Genomic DNA, 12,592 nt, shown 5'->3' with positions numbered 1-12,592 from the left:
AATGCAGCACTTGGTGGGCACGCAGCCTTTGTGTGAATGACTCAGAGATACACCTAATATGTCATAAACAGTATGAGCAATGTGTAAAGCATGCATTGCATGAAGACTAATGCAGACTATTCTCTTAAACATGAGAAAGAAGAGAAAATGCACTAGTAAATATATTTCCCTGAATAGTCCCATCTTCCTCAGAGTCTTTAACTATACAGCCAAGTCAGTCTTCCTTGGCTGAGATGGTGCCAGGCATTCTCTCCTCTTCCAGTCTAAGTGTGGGAGATAATGAGAGCTTTTGCTGGTCTTGTAGAATAAAATTAAACCAAACCAAAATAAAATGTCAGTCAGAATGACCCCACAGCACAGAAGGACACATAGCAATCTAGAGTCTTTCAAAATATAGATATTTGATTAGACTTAAAGGCCTGTGACTACAGTCTGCCTGATTTGCTAAAATCTGTATAAGAAAAAAAAAATATATTTTTAATCTGCAATTTAAACAAAGGAATAAAAAAATCATCAAGAGGGGAACAAGAAGGTTACATTGAAACAGCCAAAGCTGACAACAGGACAGTGAAAGGCTTTGGAAATTTTAAACAGGCTATAAAGTCAGATTCTGCTTTTCATAAATGATGTACATCAGCAGACACACACATTAGGACAGTACTTCTGGTTATTAGATAACTGAGAACACTTTCATTGCCAATTTCAAGCCAGAATACTTGTGCATAAATTACAAGACAGCAGAAAAACCATAACAGAAACACTTCAAGAATATATCTGTGGCAACAACAGCTCTAAAAAAAAAAAAAAAAAAAGACACTTCAAATAGAATATTTGAAGAATATTCTGCATCTTGCATCTTGCTTCCATTCAGAAGGGACAAAATACACATGATGTATGAAAAATGTACTTTGTATATAACAAGATTAGTTTAAAATGCAGGAGAGTTAATACTGTCTTGCTAAATTTTTTTATACCTCTGCCTTTCAATGAGGCAGGAATTAGATCCCTTAGGGATTGATCCTGAAGCTTTCAAATAAATTCTTATTAGCCTATGAGTTGCATTACTCATTGTGAAGTAAAATGGGTTGTGCCAATAGCAGAGACTTGTCATAAATCTGTGTAGCCTGCTTACAGATTTTTACACTGTATGTAATATAATTTACATGAGAAAAGCGAAGTGGTTAATCTATTTGTAAGTTACTCAAATAGTGGAATAAAAGAGAAATGAATGTGCAATACCTAGTGGAACTAGGTATTTAAAGCAAACTTGAACTTTTCTATGGCTCCTTCTACATCTCAAAAATACCAGTATTATTTTAGCACCCCACTGTCCCATTTTGTCAATCTGGATGACGTTTTTCCAATCATCTCATGCAAACACTGAATAAAGCAACCTTAGTGAAACAAGGGTTCAGAAACTGAACACAGACTGCTGGAGAAGTGCCAGAAAATGACTACATGCCTACATTCTAACAATGAAGAATTGTGGCAAGGTCAAAAGGCAGACAGCAAGATGATAAAACAGCAGCTCAACATCTACAAAGATTCATTAACTTAGGTCCATGTAGTAAGCGTATAAGAGTATCTTTATAGCACTTGCTGGCTGAGCAGGTGTTGCCACTCCTACTGCAGACAGCAGTCTTGGTACAGCTGCTCAGTAACTTGGGAAAATGCTGGAAAATAACCACAAAATCACCAGTGTCATTCAGCCCACTCAGATTTGTAACACCTATATCACACATCCCAGAGAAAGCTTTCCCTCAATAAAAAGAGAAAAGTGAAACACAACACATCTAATCTTCAGTATATCAGGTTCAAATACCTTCTGTTTACTTGTAAATCTTCAGAAAAACGTCTGAATGTTTATCTTCTGTGACAGGTGGGGCTAGAGAAATTTTGTAATTTTTCTGAAGAATGCCTCTGTTGCATGTATCAGCCAGCCTTCACTCACAGTTTTCTGGCTGGAGTAATATTCACTCACTTCTAGTTAGCCTTCACTTCATGCCCCCTTTGTGAAGAAAAGTTGACAAGTTTTAGAAATGTTCCATAGTGAATGAACAACTTACAAATGACCACTTCTATCAGCAGAGTTCTACAACAGAGTTACAGAAGCTACAAGTGAAGCTAAATAGTTAACAAATACTTTTGAAACATATTGCATATTCAGGCTGAGCATCTGTGTCCAAATGACTGGAATCCACAAAAGTTTCTCAATAAGCTGAAAATAAAGACTCACTTCAACGCAGCAAAAAAGGAAAGAGATAAGTAAACAGCAGATTGCTACTGTGGGTTTTGCTTACTTGTTAGTTATTTCAGGCAATTTGTCTTTGGTTCTGTGACCTTAATACATGTTCAGACTTCACAGATCACAACTACAGGAACACATTTTCCCATTCAATCCACAAAACTTCTTTATGTATTATTATTATTATTATTATTATTATTATTATTATTTATTTATTTATTTATTTATTTAAATATCACAATGTCTTCCAGCAATAGCAGTGCTACCTTTTAGGGAGAAGGATTACGTACTTGTTTTAGGTTGCAGTTACAGTCCTGTTACCATACTACAATATTTGCCTCTGCACTGACCCATTGCTGTTTTATTACGGGTCTGCTTCCTAACCCCCACGTCTCACTCACCCAGAATAAAGAGAAGAAAAAATAAACAAAGCATTAGAACTATGATGGTGAAGAAATATGTTTTTAGGGAAGATTTGCATTCTAATCTCAGTACATTGTACAATTTTATTAGGAAGACATCTATGAAAAGAAAAGGGAAAAAACATTACCGTGAAGAAATGTTCACAAAATGCAACACCTCTTGACATTGCAGTTATATGTGAATCTCTGACATTTTTCTACTGTGGGGTATGAAGACTGTTGAGAAACTCCAGAGTTCTTTAGCACGAAGCCACGTGTACTTTCTACAGTGTGGTATACAAAAAAGGTCTGAGACACATTTACTAGGGGTGCAGTCTCTCATTAGCACTTCTCTATATGGATCCCAATTTCAAGATCTGCACAGCCCTCTTACTCACCATTTTTTTTTTGTTTGTTTGTTTGTTTTATTTTGTTATGTTTTGTTTTGTTTAATAGACTTTAGCAAAATAACCCTATTTTCCATTGTGGAAAACATGCAGGAAATTATTTTATACAGAAGTCTAGTGTGTACTTAATAGACTTGGAAAATATCTTCAAATAGCAAAGCACATAACAAAGCACACAACAGGTTGGGTCCACATCACCTCACCTTTAGAGATCTGTTGAGTGTTCAGACAGCTTACCAATGTGATCAAATAAGTCAATAGCAAAATGGGAAGCAGAAACCTGGTTATCTATTTCAACTATTACAACACATTGCCTCATGAAGATTAGATATTCTCATCAGCTATTTCAACATAAGAGAGAACATAGGAGACATATTCCCTGCTGTTCCATACACAGGTCTAAGTTTTAATGATGTGTAATTTCACTAATGAGCTAAATCAAAGAGCATAATACCTACAAGGTGACCAACAGAGTCATAGGTTTTCAGATGAGAAAATGATGAGATGTGTGGGATCAAGTAGATTAACAGGCTTGCAGTCACTGAAAGAGACCGCTTCATTTGTGTAAAACTGTGGGTGACATGTGACAGGACCCAAAAGTGTACCATGAAGCAGCAAGATCATAAAATATGACCAACAACAGTTTCTCTCCTCATCTCAGTTATTCACAAAGCTCAAAGCTGCAGCACAATACACATCTTAATTGCACATTAAGTGCCCAGTCCACTATAAAGCGAATGGTGTGTTATACTGGATCTGGCTGGGATGGAGTTAACTTTCTCTGCAGCAGCCCATGCAGTACTGTGCTCTGCACCTGTAGCTAGGACAGCAGCGGTAATGTGCTGCATTTATTTTTGAGCAGTGCTGGCACAGCACCAAGACTCCCTCCAATTCCCCCCAAGAGCCAGCAGACAGGGGGTGGGCAAGAGGTGGGGAGGCAACATCACCAGGGCAGCTGACTAAACCAACCAAAGGAATATTCCACAGTGTGTGATGGCACACTCAGCAATAAAAGGTGTGGAAGGGGTAGGAAAGGAGGGACTCTCGTTGTGAGGACATTTGTCCTTCCAAACAAACACTAAATGTATTGAGGCCCTGATTCCTGGGATGTGGTTGAATATTGCACATTGACAGGAAGTAGGGAACAATTTATTTTTTTTTAATTTCCACTTTGCTTCCATGTATTTTTTGCTTTTTTTTTTTTTTCCTTTCTTTTCCCTTTAATTAAATTATCCTTATCTGAACTTGTGAGTATTTTTTGTTTGTTTGTTTCCAGCATATATTCTCCCCCTCTTCTTTTGACAAGGGGAAGTGAGTGATTGTGGTGGAGTTTGTCTGCCCAGCAGAGTAAAACCATCACAGTGTGGTAAGGGCATTCTGGCCAGCAGGCAATGGTGGACCTCAGCAAATCTGCAGCTGTGGTGGAAGAGCTGTTTATCTTGGCTACAGGATACCTCCAAGCCACCTTGGACATTATACCTGCACACCATTCTGTGAAAAGAGGATTTGTATCCTTCTGTTCTTTTAAAACATAACCATAAAAGTAATTTTTTCTCTGTTTTATGTGCTGTCTGACAATCTGAGTCTGCAGCTTACATTATTCTCAGAGCAAAGCCAACAGTACTGCTGTACTTGGTTGAGATAGTGTTAAATCAAGTCATAAACATCACAGCTCCACTTCTCTAGAGATACTGTAAAATAACACTGAATGTTCTCTCAGAAAGTGCAGAGTAGATATGATATTTGTACTGTCATGTTGGTGCTTGTACAACGTTAATCACAGAATTACAGAATGGTTTGGGTTAGAAGGGACCTTAGAGATCACCCAGTTCCAACCCTCGCCATGGGGCACCTCCCACCAGACCAGGTTGCCCAAAGCCCCATCCAGCCTGGCCTTGAGCACCTCCAGGAATGGGGCATCCACAGCTTCTCTGGGCAGCTTGTTCCGGTGCCTTACCACCCTCACAGTAAATAATTCCTTTCAAATATTAAATATAAAGCCACCCTCTTTCAGTTTAAAGACATTCTCCCTTGTCCTATTGCTCCACTCCCTGACCAAGAGTCCCTCCCTAGCTTTCCTGTAGGCCCCCTTTAAGGAATGGAAGGCCACTGTAAGGTGTCCTTGGAGACGATGCCCCTTCTCTTCTCCACAACCCCAGCTCTCTCAGCCTGTCTTTGCAGGAGAGGTGCTCCAGCCGTGTGATCATCCTCAGGGCCCTCCTCTGGATTTGCTTCAAGAGCTCCATATCCTTCTTGTGCTGGGGGCTCCAGAGTTAAGCACAGCACTCCAGGTGGTGGATTCACAAGAGCAGAGTAGAGGGGGAGAATCACCTCCCTTCATCTGCTGGTCATAGTTCTGTTGATGCACCCCAGGATACAGTTGGCTTTCTGGGCTGCAAATGCATATTACTGCTCAAGTTCAATTTTACATCCACCAGCACTTCTCGGTCCTTCTCCTCAGGGCTGCTCTCAATCCATTCTCCTCCTAGCCTGTATTTGTGCTTAGGATAGCTCCAGCCCAGCTGCAGGACCTTGCACTTGGCCTTGTTGAACCTCATGAGGTTCTCACAGGCCCACCTCTTGGGCCTGTCCAGGTCCCTCTGGATGGCATCCCTTCCCTCCAGCATTTTGACTGTACCACTCAGCCTGGTGCCATCAGCAAACTTGCTGAGAGTGCACTCAGTCTCACAGTCCATGTCACTGACAAAGATGTTAAATAATACCATTAATAACATGTTAAACAATATAGTGTGCAGAGGGCTATGGAAAAAAGACTGAAGACAGTGTGTTTTACTGTACTTTTACATTTATAAATAACTCATTCTCATCCTATCTGGACATTTTTGTAATACAATAATTATTATATGCATTGCACAGGGTTCTCTAATTTTGTGAAATCACACAAGTGCCTAATGTTATTTAATTTAAGAATCTCCACACAGAACTGTTAGACTGTATAAACAAATGTCCTCAGTATTCATCACAAAACATGTTATTGTTGTTTTGTTAGTTTCTCGCTTGCTTGCCTAGTTTTTTAATGCCAGCCTAAGAGAATGCATGCTTTCAGCTGAGATAGAGTTAATTATCTTCAGAGTGTATTCAGAGTGTATTCAGAGTGTATTCAGAGTATGTTACCATGTTTTTGATTTAGGAGAAAAAATATGTCAATAACACATCTTTAGTTGTTGCAGAGCAGTGCTTACACTGAGTCAAGGACTTTTCAACTTCTCCTGCTGCCCTGCTGAGGTTGCACAAGAAGCTGGGAGGGGACACAGCCAGACTGGCCAAAGGGATCATAGAATCATTAAGGTTGGAAAAGACGGCCAAGATCATCTGGTCCAACCACCTGGACCTCACTATAGAGACTATTAAAAATTACACCCTTTACTCCATGCAAGTTAAAGTAGTTTTTGAAAATTCTGAATACTCTTGAGGAGTTCAAACTAGCATGATCCTATTATTTTTTGTCTTCTACACCTTTTTACATTTTTGTCTGTGGTTATACAGCTATTTTAAAATACCAACCAGAGATCTGCCCTGAGGAAAGTTGGTTGTGGGTCACAACATGTGTGGGAGGATGTAAGCAGGTATCTATCATGATTGTCATCTTTGATGGTTTTAGAATTTACACCTGAACAAATGCAGAATGCTAAAAAGCTGATAGATTTTTTTTATTTTTATTTTTTAAATGCAAGCTCTGATCCTGGCAATGACAGAGGTTTATAGCCCACTGTGCTGTGCTGGGGTCTGTGCACATCAAATATTATTTAGCACGTTTTCTTATTTTAATCAGCACTTTTAAGAGGAAGAAAATGCCTCTGAATCTGATCCAGCTCTGGTGACAATTTCTGCAGCTCATCTGCAGCTCATCTGCAGTTCATCTGCAGACTCCCACGACAGGCCCTCCAGTTATTCCAACCCCAGCAAAAGGCCCTGAAGCTGAACCAGAGAACCAACCCACGCAGGTATCAGTCACACCTATACACAGGAAGAAACAAGGGATGCAAAAGTCATCTTGTTTAGCAAGGAAATAGATTCCTACTTAGAATAGGAAGGAGGAAGAAGAAGTCAAGGCAAGCTACTCTGAAGTAGGGCTGTCATGGGAATAGGAGGAAGAATAGGCAGATCTCATAAATGCAGCAGTCAACCACCTGATCCCCACCCCTGAGCGAGCAATGAGGTACGTGAAAAGATTTTAGCTGTCATCCAGGTGTGCCCATTGTCACCTGGCTGCTCCAATGTTGGGACAACAGGGACAGTAGCATGGAATTAGAAGGCAGAGAAGCCAGGCAGCTGGGATCCATCTCTAGGGAAGGGAGCATTGAGAAAGAGATTGGAAAACAGGTACAAGCCTTTAGCTTCCTGTCAGGCATGAAGGAAAAATATCCCTTCAAGGAACGTGCTCTATGTCACCCAAGCAAATGGACAACCATGTTGAGAACACCCAGTACCTGAGAGAATTAGCCATACTGGAGGTGATTTATGGTGACCTAGACAATGAACAGATATCTAAAGATCCAGATAAAGTGAACTGCATGCAACACTGTGTGGCAAATGTGGCAGAAGTTTATACAGAGTGCACTGTCTTAGTATGCCAACTCATTGACAATAATGACCTGGATAAATGGAGAGGGAAAAATGCTGGATGAATTGGCTGGCCAACTCCAGAAATACAAAGAAAGTCTCCCTTCTTCCCTATAGGCCTGTGTCTCAGCTGTAGAGAAGCTGATTCAGCAGCTCAAACACAGAATAAGTTTTCTTCCCCACCCATACAGACCAGTATATCAGCTATTAGAAGTGTTTCTCTGCTCAGGAAGGAGGATATAGCGGGCATGCACCATGGGCCATCCTGTGTTTTTTTATCTGCATGACCACAGTGAGGACAAGAGGAAGTAGAATGGAAAATGTACCTCAACTCTTTAGGCACAGGTACATGAGTTGCAAGGAAAAACAATGGAAATGGCTGTTCCAGTTTCCCATGGACAGTAGATGGACTGATCTTACTTCTGACCATAACAAAGGGACATTTGATTCAAATTTACAAGAAGTGAGTAACAAATGCAATGACCAGGACTAGAGGGGCCTTACCTCCAGACATGTGGAGGAAAGATACAACTGGTCTTATTGGACTGTGTAGACTTGATAGCCTGGTACATCAGAACAGCATGAGTATAAGGCTCTAGTGGACCTAGTGCACAGTTTACCCTAATGCCATCAAGCTATCAAGGGGCACAACCCATCTGTATTTCTGGAATGACAGAAGGATCCCAACAACTAACAGTACTGGGGGCCAAAGTGAGCCTAACTGGGGATGAGTGGCAAAAGCACCCCATTGTGACTGGCCTGGAGGCTCCATACATCCTTGGCAGTACCCTCAGGACAGTGTACTTCAAGGATCCAAAAGAGTACTGGTGGGTTTTTGTCATACCTGACTTAAGAAATAAGAAGGTCAAACAGTTGTCTATCTTGTCCGGTCTCTCAGAGAACTCTTCTGTTGTGAGGTTGCTGAGGGTCAAAGAACAGAGGTACCAACTGCTAGGACAAAGGTGCATTTGTACCAATATTGCACCAAGGGCTGTGTGGTGCTTAGGTGCCTGACAGGTTAAATCACAACAGAGAATTAAAGCATTCTCATTTAATAAATTTCAACCCTTAAGTATTCAGTGGAGTAGGTATTTTAAAATATTTATATCCTGGATTAACCAGGGGAAAATCTTACTTCTTCAAAGAGAAGAATTACTCTTCAAATATTTATGCACAGCTACTGAATAGCTGGTTAATGCTAACCTGTTGCAAAGCTTAATTCCTAATTTAGATAATTCCACACCTTTCTGATCTTAAAAGAGAAATATTAAGTTACAGTGTTTTAATCACATTTCCTTTGAATGTATTAACAATCCAAACTTAAAGTAACAGTGCCATTTTAGGAAAGAAAGCACCCTATGAATTTGATGACCTTTGTGTGAAGACAAGCCTTTCAATATTCCATAAGCTAATGAGGTGTATTTCTTACATGTTTTTCATATCATAAATGTAAGCTTTTATACGAGCTAAACTAAAGATAATGTTGAGCTCTTAGTGGGCTTTAGCTAACCAGCCTGTACATGCCATCTGCAATAATATTATTATACATGTAGAAGGCTATTCAATAAACCTTGCCAACCAATTTACATTTCCTTCCCTCGTTTACCTTTCCAAACTTTCCTCCAAGCAATTCACTGTTTTAGAAACCCCATCTGTCATCTTCTATCCTCTCTTCTTTTAAACCCTTCTTTAAAATACTGTTGTTTCATCAGACCTAAAAATGCCAGTCTTCACTCTTAAGATATAACATGACAACTGTTATTATTGTTAAACCCATAAATTATATATATCATTCACCTATACTGGAAATCGAGGTTTATCATCTCTCTCTCTTCATATATGATTCATAAATATTTTTAATTCTCCCATTTTTCAAGTGTTTTTTATTATGGGACAGTTCTGTAAAGTTTAATTATATGAAAGAGTGCTTGCTGGCACCAAACATTGGTTTGCTCAAGACCTAAATAAAATAATGCCTTTGTTTGTAAAGAACGAATAGAGTAGATGGATTTTCAAAGACAAATAGATGAAATTTTAGAATATTTAATCTATAAAAAAACTCTGTGTGCACCTGCTCATCAGAGCAATTTGAAATTTGCTATTTGTTATAGGACTGACGGGCACTGTATGGAAAACAGTTTAGTTGATTTTTCACAATAGTAGCGGTAAACAACAAAAGCTATTCCCTCTCTTATCAGCCCTGCTTTTCCCATACCCTTATTGCAGCCTTGCTGCAAGAATGCTAGATTAAGTACAAAAATAAGAAACTTTCAAAATAAAATTAATTAATTAAGTGAGTAAAACTAAAATAAAACAAAGATTAAGAGATTACTTCTAGAAAAAGAAAAAAAAAAAAAACACAAAACAAACAAACAAACAAACAAAAAATAACAGTTTAACCACACTGCATACTCATTTTCTGTTCCTTTCTCAAGCTGGCAGTTGAATATCTCTGCAGCTCACCACATGCTCTTTAACGTGCTTGTGCAAACATTATTGTAAGTCCTGACCTTTTAAGTATTTTGCACTACCTTAATAGATTGATCTGCATTCAATACACGTCTATGTATAATGCACTTCAGTACAGGCATGCCATGTTTCTGCAGAAGATAAAACCTCCACAACAAGCCACCGCCCTCTTACCCCCAAATGCACGCCCACCCCACCCCACTCCCAAATGGGGTGAAGAAATATGTCTATGATTTATTAAACTCTGAGCACTACCTAAGCAGAGCTACTACACAGGCTAGGGCAGAGGAAAGCACTGGCTCAACAGGTCAAGAACACAGCAGTAGATATACTCACATTCAATAATTCACTTGGACCTTGTATAAAGTCATATGGATTATTTGGATTCTTATCTAATACACTGCAACACATGGTTGAGTTGGAGACCATTTTCTGAGAGGAGAGACTGAGTAGGAGCCAACATTGTTTACACTGAAGTGATTGTCTCTTTTTGCCAGAAAAATGACATCTTTAAGACACATATTTTTGATAATATTACAGGTACAACATGGGTGCAGGGGCACCACAAACATGGTTTCCAGCTTTCCTTGCTGTAAAGGACATGTTTAAGGAGGATTTTAATGTGCATATCTCCATGAGATGTTAAAGATCTTTATATAGTAGAGATTATTTCTAATAGAACAATAACACAGTCAAGGCAGTTCAAATGGTCACCCTCAAAGTATTCTGGTCAAGAGCTCAATGTTCAAGAGGAGATCAGTAACAAGTGGTGTTCCTTAGGGGACCATATTGGAATCAGCACTATTTAACATCTTTGTCTGTGGCATGGACTGTGAGATTGAATGCACCCTCAGCAAGTTTGCTAATGACATGTTGGAAGGAAGGGATGCCATCCAGAGGGACCTGGGCAGGCCTGAGAGGTGGGCCTGTGCAAACCTCATGAGGTTCAACAAGACCAACTCCTGCATCTGGGTTAGGGTAATGCCAAGTAAAAATATACATTGAGAGGAGAAAGGATTGAGAGCAGCCCTGAGGAGTGTTGGTGGGTTTAAAATTGAACTTGAATAGCCAATGTGCTTTTGCAGCCTAAAAAGCCAACTGTATCTTGGGCTGCATCAACAGAACCATGACTAGCAGATGATGGGACGTGATTATCTCCCTCTATTCTGCTCTTGTGAGACCCCACCTGGAGTGCTGCACTTGGTTCTGGGGCCCCCAGCACAAGAAAGACATGGAGATGTTGGACTGAATTCAGAGGAAGTCCACAAAGAAGATCAAGGGGCTGGAGCACCTCTCCTACAAAGACAGGCTGAGCGACTTACGGCTGTTCAGCGTGGAGAAGAGAAGACTCTGGAGAAACTTCACAGCGACTTTCCAGTACCTAAAGGGAGCCTACAGGAAAGCTGGGGAGGGACTCATTGTCAGGGAGTTCAGTGATAGGACAAGAGGGAATGGCTTTAAACTAAAAGAGGGTAGATTTAGATTTGATATTTGGAAGAAATTCTTTACTGCGAGGGTGGTGAGGCACTGAAAAAGGTTGCCCAGAGAAGCTGTGTATGCCCTAGATTGGAAGGGGCTTTGAGCAACCTGGTATAACGGAAGATGTCCCAGCCCATTATATGAGGGTTGGAAATAGATGATCTTTAAGGTTCCTTCCAACTCAAATCATTATATGATTCCATCCAAATTCCAAAAACATTTTCCCTTATATAGAATTTTAAATTGTTTTCCTTATAATTAAATGCAGACAGGGTACTGATATTATTCTTAAATAAACCACACCTTTGTTCTGAAAAGTTGTGATTAGAGATGAGAATAGAGCTTAACCAATGTCCCTACAGAGCGATGTACCACTTAACCTGCCTATTTGCAGACATCCACCGTACTGCAGTGGTACACAGTGTGCCAAAATATGCAAGCAATCCACTCACAATGCCCTTTCAAGTCCTTCATTTATCTTATATCCTTATGTTCCCAAAGATATAGCCATTTACAAAAGAGACAATATTAAATTTTAATCTGTTCTGTCCCACAGCACTGATGATTTATCACGGTCTACAATAACTGTCAAACTCAGTTTCTCCATGGACTCAGCGCTTCCTGAGGTTCCTATTCTAATACAGAATTCATGGATGCATCTTGCCCTGCTATGTTGGCTATGTTTTCCCTAAAGGAAAAAAAATAAAAATAAAAAAAAGTTTTTAAAATGATTTTGTTTGAAATAAAGATCAGGCAAAATCAAGCTGTTATAGGCAGAAAGTCCAAGGTTTACATGGAGATTGATCCTTCATGGTATATACGAATGACAACCATTACTCATTTTACTGAGACAGAGTCTGGCACATGCTCTATAACAAAGATGCAGTTACATCAGTATTTTCAACAGAATGACAATATCTGGGCGTAGCTCGGTAGTATTTTTCCACCGGCTATTTTAAAATTGAAAACCGTGCTTGCTGTGATGTTATAAACTAAAACATATTAAC

The sequence above is a fragment of the Aythya ferina genome, assembly GCF_964211825.1.
Source record: "Aythya ferina genome assembly, chromosome: Z".
Lineage (NCBI taxonomy): Eukaryota > Metazoa > Chordata > Aves > Anseriformes > Anatidae > Aythya > Aythya ferina.
Note: the sequence above shows the minus strand (reverse complement) of the source record.